The sequence below is a fragment of the Pollicipes pollicipes genome, unplaced genomic scaffold, assembly GCF_011947565.3.
Source record: "Pollicipes pollicipes isolate AB1234 unplaced genomic scaffold, Ppol_2.1 Scaffold_7262;HRSCAF=8765_pilon_pilon_pilon, whole genome shotgun sequence".
Classification (NCBI taxonomy): Eukaryota; Metazoa; Arthropoda; class Thecostraca; order Pollicipedomorpha; family Pollicipedidae; genus Pollicipes; species Pollicipes pollicipes.
Window position 1 is genome coordinate 13,551,910 of NW_023597055.1, and position 18,553 is coordinate 13,570,462.

The window sequence follows — 18,553 nt, forward strand, 5'->3', positions numbered from 1 at the left end:
GGCGCCATGGCTTAGTTGGTTAAAGCGCCTGTCTAGTAAACAGGAGATCCCGAGTTCGAATCTCGGTGGTGCCTTTCTTCAATACGATTTGATAACACACACTGGATTTGCCACCACCAATGCGTCTTGTGATAGTCTTGTTATGATGTTTGTCTTCAGTCCGTGTGAGACGGAAAATCTGGAAATTCACTCCGTTCATGTCTTGGAAACCCATGTCTCGGTGAAAATTTCTGATCCGGTTGGAAATCCAAGTCTCGGTGAAAATTTATGATCCGGTTCAAGCCGGCTCGCGGATTAATTCACAATCCGTGGGGTGCTCTGGTGGAAACTGCATTCACATGTGGGGTGAAAATGGCATCCCCCCCCCCCTAGCACATCGTATCCTTAGTTCAGCTCGCCCGGGTTCAATGATGACCGGTTATTTTCGTTACAAAAGCTCGTTACAACTCATTGATTCGTTTCATTGTAAGAAGTAGCTCAGCGCGCGGTGATGGTTTGGAAAAAAAGCCCAGTAATGTGATAGCGTGTTGAACGCGAGCACCGTGAGGGTTAACACGAGCTCGGGTGGAGGCCAAATTGCCCCCCCCCCTCCCCGAAGGGTTTTTCCGGAATGGTTTCCAAACGGCGCGGAGAAGCTGCGTTAAATTTTGCATAAATGTAGAGAATTGAATAGCGGGTCGTGTGATAGTAAAACAATTAGGTGTACCTTGAAAGGCTACTGACCTATGGCAGGTCAGTCAGGCTATGAATTCAGCGAAGCAAATTTGTCAGCTAGTTTCTGGTGCTCATTTGAAATTCATTGATAACAGGAACCGCATTTAACATCTTCCATGGACTTTTTAAAGTTCACAATAGGTCACTGACCTAAAATCATCCAGGTCAAAGTTTCGTTTTTAGGAACATAGTGCCTAGAGGGATCTTTGTCGCATATTCAAATGCAAAACTCAAGGCATTCTTCTATTATTTTGGTCACCATGACCTTGAAAAGATAAAACAAGGTCACTGACCTTGAATAGGCATGTGGCCTTTTCCTTTAGAACAGGTTTCTAGGTTCTGTAAACACTTTGGAGACTAACTTGGAGTTTGACCTTGTTTGACCTGATTTGATTCGAAGGTCTTGACCTAAAATCATAAAAATTTGAGAGCAGTGAGTTCATACACAGGCCAATACACCCTGTGAGTTTGGAATCTCTAGCTCTCTTAGTTCCTGAGATCTCAGCAGGAGATAAAATTGACCACCCGAACGAAGGGTATCCAACCGGGCACCCGGACGCGTTTTAAACAAATAGATTGAACTAAGACGTCGAAGTCTCTGTATATTTATCTCGGTGGTAGTGCGTGCCTTTACTGCGACAATTTTTCGCATGTGCTGACAAACGTTTGCAGATTGCTCTTACTTTCGGTAACTACCATGCCTCAACTGGACTTACTCAATTGGCATATTAGCCCCGTGCAATGACCATCGAGGTCAATGCCATTTTTGGAAAACATTATTTGACCAGAGAAGTCTGCTAGGAACATCTGACGGACTAAGCATATGTCCGGCATGCAAAGAGTATCTAACGCATTTTTGGTGAGAAAGTTATCTTGTGGTCCATGGTTGTAGAAGACGGCATGCTCCTTCTTTGAGGTACATTAATTTGGGACGGGAGAAGGAAAATCATTGTGAGAATGCAACAATCTTTGTTATAGCGGACACCTGGAGATGGAACACTGTTGCCGGACTGTCTTACAGTGAGGAGGCGTTCAGGTGTCCCGAGCTGCCTGCATCTATATCATCTGAGGCCTATCGTTCGCACTGCAGCCAGACGGAGGTAGTTAGTGCTGTGATGGCGGCGCTGGGGGCGTGCGCAGCGTGCCGCCATAAGGGGAGAATAGCTCAAATTTTCGTTGAAAACCCATTTAAGGGTATGACAGACGTGACAATAGGCGTAAAGAACATGGTGCGTTTAAAACATATTTATTTTTGCTGCGTTCCCCAGCTTTCGTAGCCTTGGCATCTATTCGCGCACATATTAATTGGTGGCATACATAGGAGTGGGTGGGTACGTGCACCGGGTGTGGGTATGTGGGTATGTCCACGTACCCACTCCCACATCCTTATGGGAGTGGGTACGTGCACCAGGGGTCCCAGTGACGTCACCCCTGACCGCCTCTCTCCGGGGCTGGCGCTTTAAAACAGCTCGGGAAATCGGTTCAAACGAAAATTAGAACCCAGATAAGGGTGTTACGCGGCCCCAAAGTGGGCATGTGCATCATTGAGCTTCATTACGGTGTCAAGCTAGTCAGCTTGATGATTTTTATGAGCACGATATGACCTTTAATGCTGGCGCGCCCGCTAACCCCCCAAATCCTCAAACATTGATCTGCGTCCCCATACGATCAACTGCGTGACACAATGAGCCATTTTGGCTAGGCACTTACCGTTCGTCTTATCACAAACGGCATCAATGTTGACATAATTCATCAATTCAAATGCATTCCGTTCTGTGAGGAAACTTAAGTAAGCTGAGTTTTGAATGACTTTGGTTCCCCGGCCTGTCCGCCTACATTCTCAAACACATGTCAGTGCAGAAGCTTCTTTTGGGTCATGTGCGTTCGAAAACTGCCACGCTACTATCTAAAGCAAACGCTAAGTCCACTTTTAATCAAGCATTTATTACAGCGGCACCATAGCACTGCTGTCTGTCATGTTTTAGGTCCCATTCAGCACCAACCCAAATCTAAGGTTTGTACCACACCAGACGGACAAAGCCTGCCGCGTTCAAGGTGGCTGACTCAAGTCTTAAACATTGTGGGAGTGCACGGTCAAAATGACCCCCCAGAGAACTGCCGAGCATAACACAAGAACAAAACACACCCAGTATGTTTGCCTATTTCAACAGCTACTACTTTTAGAAGCACACAACATAGAAACACTTTAAATCCACACAACGCATGAGACCTGTCGCAAACGTTCCCGCTATTAGGCCGGAGTGCACACAGATTTAGGCACAAACGACGCGCGATGTGACCTCAGCCGGTGCTACGCCGCACGCCGCGGCAATCACGCACAATTGCGTGGGTTTGATCACACTGGCATGCCCTGCGGTCAGTGCACCTCCTGGCGGGCAGCCTTAATGACGAGGCTAAAGAGCGGCTGTCGTAGGCGTCGTCAGCGGTCAGCCGGATGCGTGCCATCGGCACCGAGCAGCACCAGCATCACGGCCAGCTGCCGCATCGGAGGACCGGGACGGATGGGTGGTCGGTCATGCCTCCCGCATCCTGCCCACTCGGCGCGCCCCTGACCATGTCCATGGCCACAGCCGTGCCTCAGGTCTGCGTGGACCGGGGCGTTTTATGAGCGCGGTCACTCAGCCGGATCCCAGCCATTTGTTTGGCGCGCCGGGTGGGACTGGCGTGGGTTGGGGTGAGGATCAGGGTCGAAGTGGGGGTGGGAGGGCTGGGAGGAAGGGGGCGGTGGGGCGGGGGAGTGGTGGGGCGCGTATGTGGACGGGGGCAGTTGTGGAGGTCTGGGTGAAAGGCAGGTGTTGTGAGCCCGGGGAGCGGCGCGATCCCGCAGCGTGCTGGTATACTAGAACGTCATCCCTCATCCCAACCATGCGGAGTGGAGCCCACCGCACACGACAGGTCATTGGATTAACAGAACGCGTTTTAGCGCGGACAGACCTGTTTCATGCCTCCTGATAATTGACGATGACCAGGCTATTTCAGTGTAACATGAGGTACGCAAACTCACGACTACCCACAACCATAAGGAAACAATGGCAGAGCACGGAAGGAAGAAGCTGATGCCTCCGCATCGCCGCGCTTGAGCCGCCACTGGCCGGGCTGTATCGCCTGCGAAATGAGTCTATGTCGGGCCGACAGGTCTGAAATACGGCGATCATCACTACCGAGTGACCGTCGCCATAGGCGCACCCAGCGAATATCTCTGGGGGACGTGTTGGGAGAACGTTCCCAGCGTCAGCTTCCATCCACCGAAATCACCGGAGATACCACGCGCGTTTTCAAGCGATTTAGTGGGCCACCAGCGGCCGCAGTTGCTCTCCTCAGCGGGGCCTGCGCGCGCCTCTGTTCATGGCGTCATATCCGCTCGGTCAGCGGCTCCGTCCAAAGTGGAGGTGCTCAGAACAGTTGGCGGGTGACGAGCGTCATCCGTTATGGCGGCTATCAAACGCCTCAGGCCGTCGGCGCGCCAAGTTCGCACGGTGACACATTTACGGCGGGTGTGGACTTAACCTGCCAGGTCACGTAACTGAGTCGGGGCCAGCCATGCGCTGGGCAGGGAGGGGTGAAAATGTCTGGAAACGGAATGTTTGCCAGCCTGTTGCGCCCGCCCTGCGAGAAGCCTGGCAGCCGCCATGGCGCTGATTCGGAATGATCAGCTGACGACGGCTGCACCCGGCAACGTAGCCGCGATCCGAAATGTCGTCCAGACAACGTAGCCGCGATCCGAAATGTCGTCTAGATAACATAACCGTGATCCGTGATGTCGTCCAGACGACGTAGCCGCGAATGTCGTCTAGACAACGTAGCCCCGATCCGAAATGTCGTCCAGACAACTTAGCCGCGATCCGAAATCTCATCTAGACAACGTAGCCGCGATCCGAATGTCGTCCAGACAAAGATCCCGTCTTCGTGTCCGCGACCCACGCACGACGCAGCGGAAAACACGGATCGCGAGCTGGGCGTTGTTTTGGCGCTGGAATCGGCGCCGGTCTGTGGGGCGTGTCGTCCACGCTGGCCGGCGCCCGTGATCTGGCGCTTCCAGCCGATAACGCTCGCTCGCCGGCGGCGGCGCGACCGTTACAAACGGAGCCGTCAGACGGCCGTGACGTCACGCCCCGTCGTCTGGCGCTGATGACGTCACAGCTGGCCGTAACGACGGACACCTGTTGGCCCCTCCGTCGACCCGGCAGGAAATTGCCACGGGAGGCGGCGTCAGCTGCTACGACGCAAGTCAGCTGTTTGAGGGCGTCGTCGGCTGGTTAGTGATGATCAGGTATGGTGAATGCGGTGCCTAGGATTTGGTAGTGCCGGTCCGGAAGATGATCAAGCGGCGAGTCTCATGTGCCGACATGATGATATAAATGATCATGTCAATGATGACATAATGAGACTCATGTGAGTCTCATTTAGATGAGATAAATGAGACTCATGTGGGTCTCATTTATGAAATTGAGGAAAGCTGCCGATAGCTTACAAGTTTCGGCTAACACAACACCTGCATGCCTGCACAACACCAGCTGTTTTAGATAAGCACCGCCATAGCCCTCAAATGCTTGCACTGCAATATGAGTGTAAACATTTGCCCATCAGGAATCCCTCATCCTCTTTTGATGCACATTGCAATTATGCTGATCACTGGTCGTGGTCAGTGCAAGGCCTGGCCTAGGACACAAAACTGTACTGGTATGAGTGGAACATGAAAACAGTACTAAATCCACAACACCAAAACGCACCAAACAGTGGCGTGACAACCATCACTGGGCGTCTCCCAGTCAAAGAAATGCTGATTAGAAGACAGAAGTATTAGCCTTATTCCTCGGAAAACCAGGAGAATGAAGATATAGGGAGAACTTCTGCTATTGTTTCGATAAAAGCATGTTGCTGAATACCAACCTAACTACATCTCCATTCTCCTGGTTTTTCCGAGGAATAAGGCTAATGCCACTGTCTCATGTATGTGAACAATGTTCCTCGCTAATGCACTGAACAACTCACATAAACGTTGATTATTGTTGTGTCCTGACCAACTAAGACGGCAACAAAGTGGGGCGGGACTGCGGTAGCGGTGGGCGCACGGTGACGTCACTGATGTCCGACAAAGCCAAGCCCCCCGATTTCTCGCCACAGCTGGAAAAACAGAGCGGACGTTGAGGTATGCGGCATTATTACCCAGACAAATGGTGGGGTCCGAGTCTCAGCCTACCGCATCGCTCTTCCGAGCACCTTGCAGGTTCGATGGACCCGAAATAGCCGGACCTAATCCAGGCTTGAGCACCATCATCTGCGAGGCTGGCGGGCGGCATACCGATCACTGGCTGCCTCTCACACCATGAATGGGCAACTCTGCTACAATCACAAGGCAGCGGGGAGGTCGGGTGCAGCAGCACTCTTAATGCGCAGCGTACCGAATTGTTCTGAAGGTGGACTGTAGTGACCTGATATCGGAACTGTATGATGAATTGGTGTTTCACCTATATAGCGAGCTGGCAGGGTAAGTCACGAGCTAGGTGACGCTGAGATGCAACCATAGACGGACCCTATGGTATGACGTTGGTCACCTGGCACTTTTTAGTGGTCATTTTTGGAAAACCTACTCAAGGTAATTCATACTAAGTTGAAAAACTTTACTGATCCCATTTGTAGGACGCATAAAAGTATGACGATTTCTGTAGAAACGGATCTTGAAATGCTGCGCCTATGTCACTTGACCTTGTCAACTGACGTTTTGTTTACGCCTAAGGCAGCTGGCCTTTCTTTGACAACTATTTTGGAAATGTCACCTACATAGAGCAGTGTTAATTTGAAACAAGCGACATTTGTAGAATTCATGTATATAGAATGAGCATAAATGCGATCTTCGTAAGAAATGAATCCGAACTTGTGGCAGCTACGCGAGTTAATTCTGACAGTTGAGGTTTTGTCTACATTTTGGCCACAGCCGCGTCCGGCATCTCCGGCATGGGCAAACAAAGATCAGCTGATCCAGACTTGTCTTGATCTAAGTTGTTGGCACCACCTTGCGACCTAGCTTGCTTTCTATTATAATGTTTCATTTAAGACGGGTTCACCAGTTTCGAGTGTGACGAGGGTTGCGGATTAGCGAATAGGCGCAGGAGAGAGTAGTCGTTATTGGGGGTTTTGCGACGTGCTCAGCTGCTGAGGCTATGTAGCGTTGCCTGCCTGCCACCTTGGCAGGAAGGGAGAGCTCTGTGGGGAATCGAACCCCATACCCTAGCAGGAAGGGCGAGCTCTGTGGGAAATCGAGCCCCATACCCTAGCATGAAGGGGAGCTCCGTTGGGAATCGAGCCCCATACCCTAGCAGGAAGGGCGAGCTCCGTGGGGAATCGAGCCCCATACTCTAGCAGGAAAGGCGAGTTCCGACGCGAAGCGAACCCCATACCTTTGGTTTCCCAAACGTACGAATGGCAACGGAGAGGAAAGACGTTTCTTACATGGAGCTGAACTAACGGTGCCTTTTCTGTCCTGGTGCTCATTAATATCATCGATGCCAAATATTAAGCTGTGGAGCAGGGTCAAGACGGTAAAGTGTGAAACATACCACGGCGCGAAAACAAACAATTAAGTGTTTTAAAAGACGTATACACCTGCCAAAATGGACACACCCTTGCGTCAGACATCACACGTCGAGGCCCAAGATATGTCCATTTTAATGCGACATTTCAAACCACGTACTCCTGTGACCACCGTACCGAAACTCATTCTCATTATACAATATTGACTTGCTTTGAAGGAACGTGATAACACGTAACGTGCACTTGAGCCGCACTCGGCTAATTAGCCGAGTATGGCTTGCATAACCGTGTTCACGCTGCCGCTCGAATGCTTATTTACTTCGCTTTGGTCCAATGGAAAAAAAAACAAGAAAGCAGCAAGAGTGAAGTCGTCACACGAATCGGATTCGGGGCGCCGATGCGTTCATCTGGTTCACCACAAGATCCCAGCGTCCCTTGGAAAACCGTCTCCCATGCTTTGCGCGCCTCCGCGCCGTTGGGTCGCCGAGCTGATGAGCAGCTAATACCATGATCGGTGTCGTTGGTAGTGATGACTTCGTTTAAAACCTTGTGTGTGATGTAGGGGGGGGGGGGGGATTGTGGTCTCTGGTGTGTGGTCGTGTGTGGTCCTCTGATGAGGTGCTATGCTGATGCGACCTGATGGGTGACCTCCCAATGACCCCCTGCTCCGTTGCAGGTCTGACGGCGCGGCGGTGAGGTCATGACACCGCGGCCGCCGCCGGCCGTGACCTCCGTGACCCTGGTGACCCTGGTCGGCCTGGCGAGCCTGCTCGACCTCGGGTCAGCCCGTTGCCCGGGCCAGTGCCGCTGCGACCGCAAGATCTCCGACTGCAGCCACGCGCGCCTCGACACCGTGCCCATCATCCTCAATCCGCGCATTCACATCCTTCGACTTCAGGGCAACAACATCGGTAGCATCGAGGACACGCTCGGCTTCTACGCGCACCTGCTTGAGCTGGACCTGTCCAACAACAGCCTCGACTCGCTGCTGGAGCAGCAGTTTTGTGCGACAGGGCGACCTGCAGCGACTGAACCTGAGGAAAAATCGCGTCACTGGCCTGATGCGCTCCACGTTCGAAGGACTTGACAGGCTCACGGAGCTGGACCTCAGCGACAACATGCTTACCACGCTGGAGGCAGGCGTCTTCAAGTGGATGGAACGTCTGAAGCACCTCAACCTAGCGAGGAACAGGATACGAATGATATCCCGCGACGCTTTTGAAAACGTTTACGAGCTGCTTACTCTGGAGCTTGGGGAGAATGACATCAGCCACGTGCCGTCAGATGCCTTCCGTCATCTGGGGACCCTCCGCGTTCTGCGCATTGGTCACAACAGTCTCCAAGAAGTGCCTTTCCATGCTTTCTTTATGCTCCAATCGTTGCGCAACTTGACGCTTGCCCATAACCGTATTTACCGGATACACCCCGAGGCGTTCGCGGATCTCCTCGAGCTGCGTCGTCTGGATATCGGCTTCAACGAGCTGGACAAGTTCCCAGCCACGTCCCTGGCTCTCCCAGGTCTGGAGGTGCTGCACGCCGGGGGAAATCGCTTCTCCTCGCTACACGTGCATCATATGGACAGTCTGCATCGGCTGCGCGTTCTCCGAGTCTGTCACAGCCAGGAGCTGTCCTCAGTGACGGGACATATCTTCAGCAACAACCTCCTCCTGGAGGAGGTCCACCTGTGCGAGAACCCGCAGCTGACGTGGTTTCCCCCGGCGGTGGTAAACACGCTGCCTAACCTCAAAGTGCTTAATCTCGGCGGCAACAGCCTGGGCACGCTGGAGAACATGACGTCGCTGCTCCAGCGCGTCGAGGCCTTCAACGTGAGCGGCAATCCCCTAGTGTGCAACTGTTCGGCGCAGTGGCTGTGGGACCTTCCCGCCCACCTGCCAAACACCTCAGTGCTCTCCCCGATCCGCTGTGTGGACTCGGGCCGCCTTCTGACTGAGCTCAGCGAAGCCGACCTCGGCTGCGGCACGTGGCTGGCACCACTGCTCGTCGCCGTCGCCGCGTTCGTGCTCGTCTTCTGCGCCATATTTGTCGCCCTGCTGCTGCTGCGCAGGCGGCGGCGGCGCGATCGCCAGCTCACGTGCATCCGGGACGTGCGGAGCTACTCGAACCAGTGGGAGGACATGCTGAGCGACGCCGACGACGTCAAGGGCAGCCGCGTGTTCGGCGATGAGGTGAAGGCGAGCCGGATGTTCACGCAGGTGGATCCGGACTACGGCTCGCTGTCCAGGCTCGAGCACTTCACTTTCCAAAGTCCCGAGCACCAGAAGAAGATTCCCGTGACGGTCGTGTGAGGCTTTGTCGGGCATGGGAGGCGGGCCCCACTCTCATCTTGCTTCCTCCGCCTGGACAGTGACGAAGAGTCCTGCCGGTTTTCTATGGAGAGTTTAGACGCCTGGTGCTCGGGCAAGCGCTGTCTCGAGGCGGCGTGTCCCGCTTCGCTCCGTCCGAGCGCGCGCTTCGCCGTCTCCACGCCGCGAGGAGACCGTCCGCTTGTTCCTTTGAGCAATAGACATCGACTGCGCCGGTATCGTCACGGCGGCATGCGCTTTACATGCAACGACCCTGGCATAACGAACCGTGACCAGAATAGCGGCGCCCATTGCTGGAATAAATATCTCGGGCAGTTCGTGGAACACGTTGGGGGCTACCCTAGACATCAAAACGGTTATCACGTGATGTGCCATGAGTGGCATGGAGCGAAACACGTTTCGCCTCGGGCGGCTGACATCAAAACGGTGGTCTCGTGCAAAAGAAGCGCATGTGCTCGGCATGAGTCGTGAAGAGACATGCCCTACTTCACAGGCTACTGGCAAGCGCTCTGATGTCCATGCTTTATCGTTTTCTGGTGGGCGTTGTGACCATTGGTGCACTAGGCATTTCGAAATGCGTAGCGGCATGTGAGATAGCATGTACAGAAGTCACGATAAGATTTTCACGGATCTGCGCAAAAATCATGGAAAGGTTATCAGAGGAAGCCAAACAAACAAACGTAGGGCTTAAACAAAGTTCCAAGACCTGAAACTTCCTCCTGCGAACCTGGCTTAGCGTTATTATATCTCAAGGCGCCGGATAGGTTATGTATCCCTCTGGATAACTGGGACGAGGGATTTTATCAGCAAAAGTTATCAGACGAACCCAGATGTTGCGCCTTACGTCATGCATACCGCGACCTGGTTATTTTCTAGATCACTTTCTGGAGAGCTCTCTTCTTGAGAGACCTGCTTTCAGTAAAAACAACCAGATACCGCCAATGGTGCACCATGATTCCTGATGCTCCGATCTTCACAGGCCCACAAGCCTGATCGGCATTTTGACAGAAATGGTGAGCGCGCATCCACTAGCCTCGAACAATAAGCTTTTCCGAGCAAAAATAGCGTTTGGGCTCAGGTAAGTCTGTGTGTGCAATGGCGCGTAAGTGAGAGAAAACTATTTTCCTACACGAAGTTTCGCGACCGTTTGCTGGTCTGGGTGGCTATCTTTACAATGCTATTTATATACACGATATCTTTGGTGACTTACCATAGCAAAGAGATGGCATATGATAACACGATTAGGTTCATGATAATCCCATGTCTTACCTTTACCGAAAATATACGGCTGCTGCTGTTGCCGTCCTCGGTGCTGCCACACTTGCCCTGCCGGTGCAGTCCTTCCTTTAACGCGATACCTTGCGCCGCTACTGTCATGAGCCCAGGGAGCCTGCAGCCGGACCCGGGAGCCGGTGGGAAGGCCCGGCCCACTCGAGTTCATCACACATCGGCCAACTTGGCCACGCGTGATCAGAGCGGCCGGGAGCCCATTCGCCGCCCGGCTGACCTCTCGTTAGCCGCCGACCCAAATATAGCCGGCGGACAGGGGCGTGGGACCAGGAGGCAGCCGGCGAGCAGGGGCAAAGGACCAGGAGGCAGCCGGCGAGCAGGGGCGCAGGACTAGGAGGTAGCCGTCCCCCCCCCCCCAAATACAGCCGGCGAGCAGGGACGTAGGACCAGGAGGCAACTGGTAGGCGTTCGCTCCCCCCCCCCCCCCACACCACCCAAATACAGCCGGCGAGCAGGGACGCAGGACCGGGAGACAGCCTCCCCTCAATACAGCCGGCGAGCAGGGGCGTAGGACCGGGATTCAGTCGCCCCCTCCCCTTCCGCCCGCTGCGCCGGGGACGTTAACCCCGCTTAAGTATGGCAGCGGTTACAGCGGCGATGGTGCAGAGACGGCTGCCCATGCCTGCTGCTTCGCTCGGACGGTGTCTCTGGTAGTGTCGATGCTTCCGCCTACAGGCCTCCGCTATCCCGCCCCGGAGGCGGAGACGTGGAATGCTATAAAGAACGACGACGCATGTTTGAAAACATGAGCTCCCCGCTTCATGGACAAGCGCTTCAACCAAATAAGTCACGATATTACGGTAGTAATGACCTTATTCCTCGGAGAAAAAAAAACAGCAAAATGGAGAAATAGATTGGTTGATATTTCGGCAACACGCCTTTATCGAAACAGTAGCAGAGGAGCTATTATTACCGCCTGCTATTGTTTCGATACCTGCATGTGTCTTCTGCTTTTGTTTCGATAAAGGCATGTTGCTGAAACATCAACCAATCTACTTCTTCATCCTCCTGGTTTGTCTCCGAGCAATAAGGCTGATATTAATGCCTTATCTGTGTGAATAACGTTCCTCACAAATGCGCTGAACAACTTAAATAAGTCAGGAAGCCGCCATATCGCACTTGCCACGTGATTTCGCCGAACATGTGGCGGCGCTTTATCTACCGGAGCGACGCCGCAAACTCAGGTGACGCGGGCAGGAAGCAGCCTTGATTTAGTCCTCACCGGGAAGTTCGGCGCCAATTTCCGTGTCGCAACTTCAATGCTGAAATGTCACCCTGCAAGTCCTGCCGGTAAGTGGCTGTGGGCCCCCATAGCTCATCAAAATTCAAAAGCGTCGCCGACTCTGCCTGTCAGAGGGTCATGGCGGTGACGAAGCGTGGAACTATTAGCGAATCAGCGGAGATCTTTTAGGGGTTCGAAAGGTGGGTGTTACGTATTATATCTCGTGTTAAATCGACCGTGTCAGTTATTTATGTCTTTCAAGAAGTGCAAATATGCCGATACACTTGTGGCACAGATGTGACAATTTGTGGATCTGTAATCCGGGGACTAATCTAATTCGTGCAGTGTTTTACTGGGGACCGCTGGTAACCCTGAATGTCAATAGGGACAGACTCATCAACATGCGTCCATGCATCGAAACGAATCGTCTGAACTAGGCGTGGAACAAGCAGATGGACTTCATTTTCGAAATCATCGCTTAAAGCTACAACGAGAAAAATAGCAACAATTGTATGGTGGATGATGTTTGCTTGTCTGCATAATGACATACACAAACACGCGACTCTTTTCGTTCCCAATGCTTTCCTCGACAAAACAGAACCCTGGATCCTGGTTCGCGTTGGCTCCTGTCACAAAATAAACCCTCTGTGCTGTGTTCTGCTGGATCTTTCGACAAACCAAATTCCTGGATCTTCGTCCTCACTGGTTCTATCGGAAAATCAAAACCATGGATCCTGGTTCCCACTGGCCCCTTCACAAATTCCAAGCACTGGACCCTGGTACCCTCTGGTTCTTCAGCAGACCGTGGGTCTGGTTAATGGTTCCTAGTTCCCATTGGTACTTTCGAAAACACTAGACCTTGCAAGCTAGTTGTCACTGATTTTTAAAAAATAAATACAGGAACCTGACTCAAGTTTCCCAGTCACAAAGCCATGTGAGTCGCACAGGAAAACCAAAATAGTTTTGCTTTCACGTGTATGAGATAAAATACATCACAGGCAACCTGAACAAAATGCATGTTATGATACCACCAACGCAATTAACAAAGCCCAGCTGCTAGCTATAGACCATTTGCCTGCAGGTTACATGTAAACGCCTGATAGCTGAAGCTGCTATACAGGATAACCCCCAAATCTGCTCTCACACCACGGAAAAGTCACCCACCACAGGCAACTAAAACAATCAGCATACCCTGAAACCACCACTGGAACGAACAAATCTTAACTGCTAGTTGAAGATTATTGCCTGCAGCTTAGCAGTGAATGCCTGACAGCTGAATCTACCACACGCAAATCAGGTAACTAACAATTGCTAACAATTAACTTTCACATTGCAATGAAAGTCACACACCACAGGCAAGTCAAACAGCATGTCCTCATACCACCATTATAACCAATACAGCTTTACTATAAATTGAAAACCATTGTCTACAACTTAGAAGTGAATTCCTGACAACTGAAACTACTACCTGAATAATCCACATATTTGTAGTAAAACAGTTAGGACGCGCCCGAGTGGCCGGTTGAATACCATTCTCTCGAGTGGGGGAGGGGGGCAATTTGACTCACTCCGGAGAGCTCAAAAACTAAGAGAGCTGAAGACACCAAATTCAGGGAGTGTGTTGGCCTGCACGCGAACTCACCTGCGTCAAAATTTGGGGTGTCTAAGTGATGCCTTTACCTGTTCTAAGCAAAAGATCACTGGAGCTCATTTAGGGTCAGCGACCTTGCTTGAACCTTCGCAGGTCATGGCAACCAAAATTATTCAAGACTGCTTTAAGTTTTGTAGTTGAATAAGCGTTAAGAATTTGCACTATGCGGTGTGTTCCTGAAGGCAAAATTTTGACCGGGATGAATTCATGACAGTGACCTATGCTGGCCTTTAGAAGCCCATTGCAAATGTAGAATGCGGTGCTTGTTATCAACAAACTCAAAATGAGCACCAGAAACTATCCCATACAACAGCTACTACAACTCTACGTAAAAAATCGGGTTAGTTTTGAGCTTGGTATGACTTTCATAGCTGACCCTTGGTCAACGAAATTTGTTCATGCAGTTGCTGTCTTGCCTAAGGAGCTATCTCAGAGCTGTATGCCTTTGTTTAACACTCCGTTGTTGCATCAGATCGAGCGATTTCCTAGAAATTGTCCTTGCTGAACCCATGGCCCGACTTTGACCTGTCGTAGGGTAGTGACCGCACAATCTACATCTATTTTGTTCGAATATAAACGTGCCGCTATTTAATTGTATATAGCTACATAAAACTTGATGCAGCTACGCCGCGTTGTTCGGAGACCATTATGGAAAAACCTTCGGGGTCAGATCTATCCCCGCTCCCACCCGACCGCTTGTCAATGCTGTCCAACCAGCAGGGCTCCCTAAAATGCCACAAAAGTTGCAGCTGCTAGAGTGGCAGTACTTTTTTCTTTGAAAAAAAACTTCGCACCTTCCTCGACGGAGGTGTGGCAAATGAGAGGGCCAGAAGGGGCTGAGAATCCCGACGTTTGAAAAATTGATAATAGCTCTATATAATCTGTCCAATCCATGCTTAATGAGCATGGCTTGGACAGATTAGGACAGGCTTAAGATAGATTAGGACAGATTAAAACAGGCTCAAGAAGAGCATGAGCATTCCTTATGTCTTTCTTGAGCCTGTCATGCTTGCGAATTTCTGTGAACTGGCGTCCTTCTTTTTTATTTCGAAACAAGATGCGGTCAGAACCCACGGTCGGATAACATATGAGATGGCTGAGATACAGATCAGAAATCCGACACTGGCACAACCAGAGTGTTACGGCTAGTGTGGTCTGGTAAGATGATACCCGGTCTTCCATCCAATGTCTACGAACCTACGCAGCCTCGGAATACTGTAAAACAATGGTAAGCTCATTTCCATTACAGGTCATCATGCTTGGTTTTTGCAGATAATTCTGGTAATTACAGTTTCCATGAATATAGTTATCTATTTACTAGTTATCTTCAACAACCAGGTTGTTAGAAAATCGCCAGGTGATTAGGTTCCTCCAGCGGAGTCTGGTTTTTCACGGTTTGATGCTACCTAATTTCTCTTACCTTTGCGAAAACGAATACAAAGAAACGAATGGTGGAATAAATCAGTTTAAGCTGGGCGTAAGCTTCAAGGTTGTACCTCCGTTATTTGTTTGCGCCATGTCACGTGCTCTCTGGTCTTGTTGCCAATATGTTGTCATCATAGCTTACGGTCACCTCTGTTTGGGTCTGCCGAGGGCTTATTGGGTTAGAAAGCAGTTTCTATGCCAGTGAGTTGCAAGAAAGGACTTGCTGACAGGCACGATGTAAGGCAAAGAAATAGTACACTCAGTGAATCTAGGGTTATTTTGGCGAAGCAGCAATTTTCTATTTCTGCGAACATTTCGCAAACCAGGCTCGCATGACTACAGGCATGCAGAAAAAATGAGATAGTCAAGTTCACATAGCTACATTCTCCATATTACAATATGCACAGTGAAGCAGATAGTTCACATAGCTACATTTCATTAGCAGAAGTTCACATAGCTACATTCTCCATATTACAATATGCACAGTGTAACATGTCATTGTGCCAGGGTTGCATCAAATCACTGAAATTTGGGAAACCTTTTGAAATTGTGTATGTACATTTGTTTCAACTCATTTGCATTAAATGAAGGAACACCAGGGTGTAGGTTCACATTGCAGGGTCATTTCAGCCCTTCAAAATCTAAGAGCAAAATGTGGAGGTAAGTTTAGCTTTTTTCCCTGCTCAGCCTCCCAAACTATTTTGAAAGATTGTGCACAGAGAGCACCTTAATGCACTTCGAAAATCAAGGCTGCCATTAGTTTAAGGTAATATTCTGGTTCTTGCTGCTTACATTTGCATCACTCCCGACTAGAGACAAATTCTTTCTGAATCTCAGCTTAATCCTGAGCTGTATATTAGTTCTTGCGTTCTTTATTATAATTTTATACCATCTTTTAGCATAACATTAGGCTGGATCTTGGTTCTCGATTGTTCTTTCGGGATAATTCCAGGGTGAATATTGGTTCTTGATGGTTCTCATGTCTTACTACCAGACAGAATCTTGGTTCTTGTTGCATCTTTCGGTTTATTGTCTCTTGCTATCTTGCATCTATATTTTGTCTCTTGTCTCTTGCATTTATATTTGGCTCTTGCTGGACCTTTCCGCATAATATGAGGCTAGATCCTGGCTCTTGCGGGATCTTCCGACCTGATATGAGGCAACCCCGTGCCTGCTGGACCTTTCAGCCTAATACCAGACTAGTTCCTGGCTTCTTTTTGGTTCCGGATCCAGAAACCGGGAACCGGTTCTCGGAAGACATCTTGGAAACCTGGCGCATCTCTGCAGAGGTAATGAAAAAGGCACCACCGAGATTCGAACTCGGGATCTCCTGTTTACTAGACAGGCGCTTTAACCAACTAAGCCATGGCGCCGACGAGATAACTTTTGACACGTGACTGAGAAGAAAATCGTGTCTGTGACTCACAACCTGTTTTATACGTACAGCTGTTTTCCCTTATCTGTCGGCCTGGCCACAAGTAGGTCCTGTCAGGCAGTATCCAGCACTTCAATCCGGCTTTCAATCCGGCGGCACTTCAATCCAGCACTTCAAAGCGGGTTATCAGTGTCATTTTATTCAGAACCTCGCTTGTGCTATGCTTGTCGTCGGGCTTAGTCAGTTATAATAAAAGCACCAAGACTACACAATTTCTATAGTAGCAAGATGCTATTGAAAACTGATGTCAGTTTGCAACTACACAGGAAAAGGAAAAGGGTGGGATATTAATTGCATCTGTGAGCAAAACGCGCCAGACATCGCACACTACTACCGCATCTCAGTACGCCGAATGACAGTCCTAAAATTACCCGCCTCAAGTGATTTTGCACTGACTGTGAGGAAACAAATGTTGGACATTTCAAAGCGCTGGAATCCCTCTTCAGATCACTACACTGTACACGAGAAAAAACGTCACACAAGCCTACGAAGCTGCAGGCAGTCTTAATCCAACAATGCCACTAAAACTGAGCGTTTTCCTTCTTTCTACCTCACAGAAGACGAAGGCGCCACAATAGTCAAAATGTCAATACTATAACCATTTCTTGAATCTGGCGTACAAATTCAGGCTCGTCCATGGTGTCATGGACGAGCCTGAATTTTTCTTGTGTCTTTCTTGTGTCCTTAAGTGTCTGCACCATTCAACAGTCCGCAATAAATACCGCATTAAATTTTGTGCATCGAGCTGCTTATGAAGCAATGTATGAAAATACCCAAGAATGCCGTTCGTGCCACTTACGTGGCCTCATTTAGGTTAAGGAATGACACGAAAAAGTGAGAGATTGTTAAACGTAACACCATGTTACAACGAACACTAACACGTAGAAGAGCAGGACTGTGTGCTTATGGACGCAGCTGTTTATAAAGCCTGCCAACTGCAACTTCCCGACCTATATGAAGGTTTTGATTGGTGCCGTACATTCATCGAAAATTCATGACACAAACCTGTGTGGGGATATGAGAAGAGATGGGAGAATAAATCAGGACCCAAATCGTCATGAGACATGTATGCTGAAGAAACTACAATGGCTGTAAAAGTGAAAAGTAACATACGTAACAGCACTTGTTTTGTGATCGTGAATTCCACATTTCGTAAATGGGAAATACGCAGACAAAGATAAACACTACCTTACCACTCTACGGATATCCACAAAGGCTGTGCTTGTGATACGCCAGCATTTGCGGGCTAGATTAGCTCATGGACGATGTTAGGTGATGTAAGTAACACAGGTTCCCAGTCATTTCATTAAAGAGAGTGTTCTGCATTTCTATGATTTTGTTAGCTGAAATAGCCAAGTGGAAGATCATTGTGCGCAGTTCACAGCTCTATCCTTCTTATGACCTGAAACTTTTTAGTTTCTGAGCTACATGCCAGCAAAAATACATAGACTTTTTCGGGCAGACTATTTCAAGGTCTTTCAGGCGTGCATAACTTCATAGAATCGTCGTCTAAATTGTGTCACTCCTTGGTCACGCAATATTCAAGACCGAAAAGAATATGATCGCCGAATTATACATGTCTGGCGGTCTTTAGCGCGATTTCCAGATTCAACGGCCTTCAATTGACTCTCAGTCAATATTGTGCAAACTTTACAATATTATGCTCTCTGCTGCATTTTGCCAGAAGTCATAGGTTCTTCATAGTTATTGCAGAAATAAGACCTGTAACCGAATAACTTCAGAATAACGCAGTACCAGGCATGCGAATACAAGTAAGTACTTTACACTAACCAATGAATATGCAAGAACACCATGAAGAAAGGGCCAAAACACCATCATTTAACGCAACAATATTTGATTCAGCACACATCTAGACCGGAGCGGGTCGCCTCTCGGAAGATTGAAGAGGTAGAAGTGAGTGCCGCCGTACAAAGTTTAAT

At 49.8% G+C, this 18,553-nt stretch overlaps 2 non-coding genes and 1 pseudogene across 2 annotated transcripts; 2 read left to right on the forward strand and 1 right to left on the reverse strand.

Annotated features, from left to right (window-relative positions):
* Positions 1-74, forward strand: TRNAT-AGU (transfer RNA threonine (anticodon AGU)). Its single transcript has one exon. It is a non-coding gene; the product is annotated as a tRNA-Thr (tRNA).
* A 7,872-nt stretch (positions 75-7,946) lies between these two features.
* Positions 7,947-9,897, forward strand: LOC119113842 (leucine-rich repeat-containing protein 15-like; annotated as a pseudogene).
* A 6,580-nt stretch (positions 9,898-16,477) lies between these two features.
* On the reverse strand, positions 16,478-16,551 carry TRNAT-AGU (transfer RNA threonine (anticodon AGU)). Its single transcript has one exon. It is a non-coding gene; the product is annotated as a tRNA-Thr (tRNA).
* Positions 16,552-18,553: the final 2,002 nt, after the last annotated feature.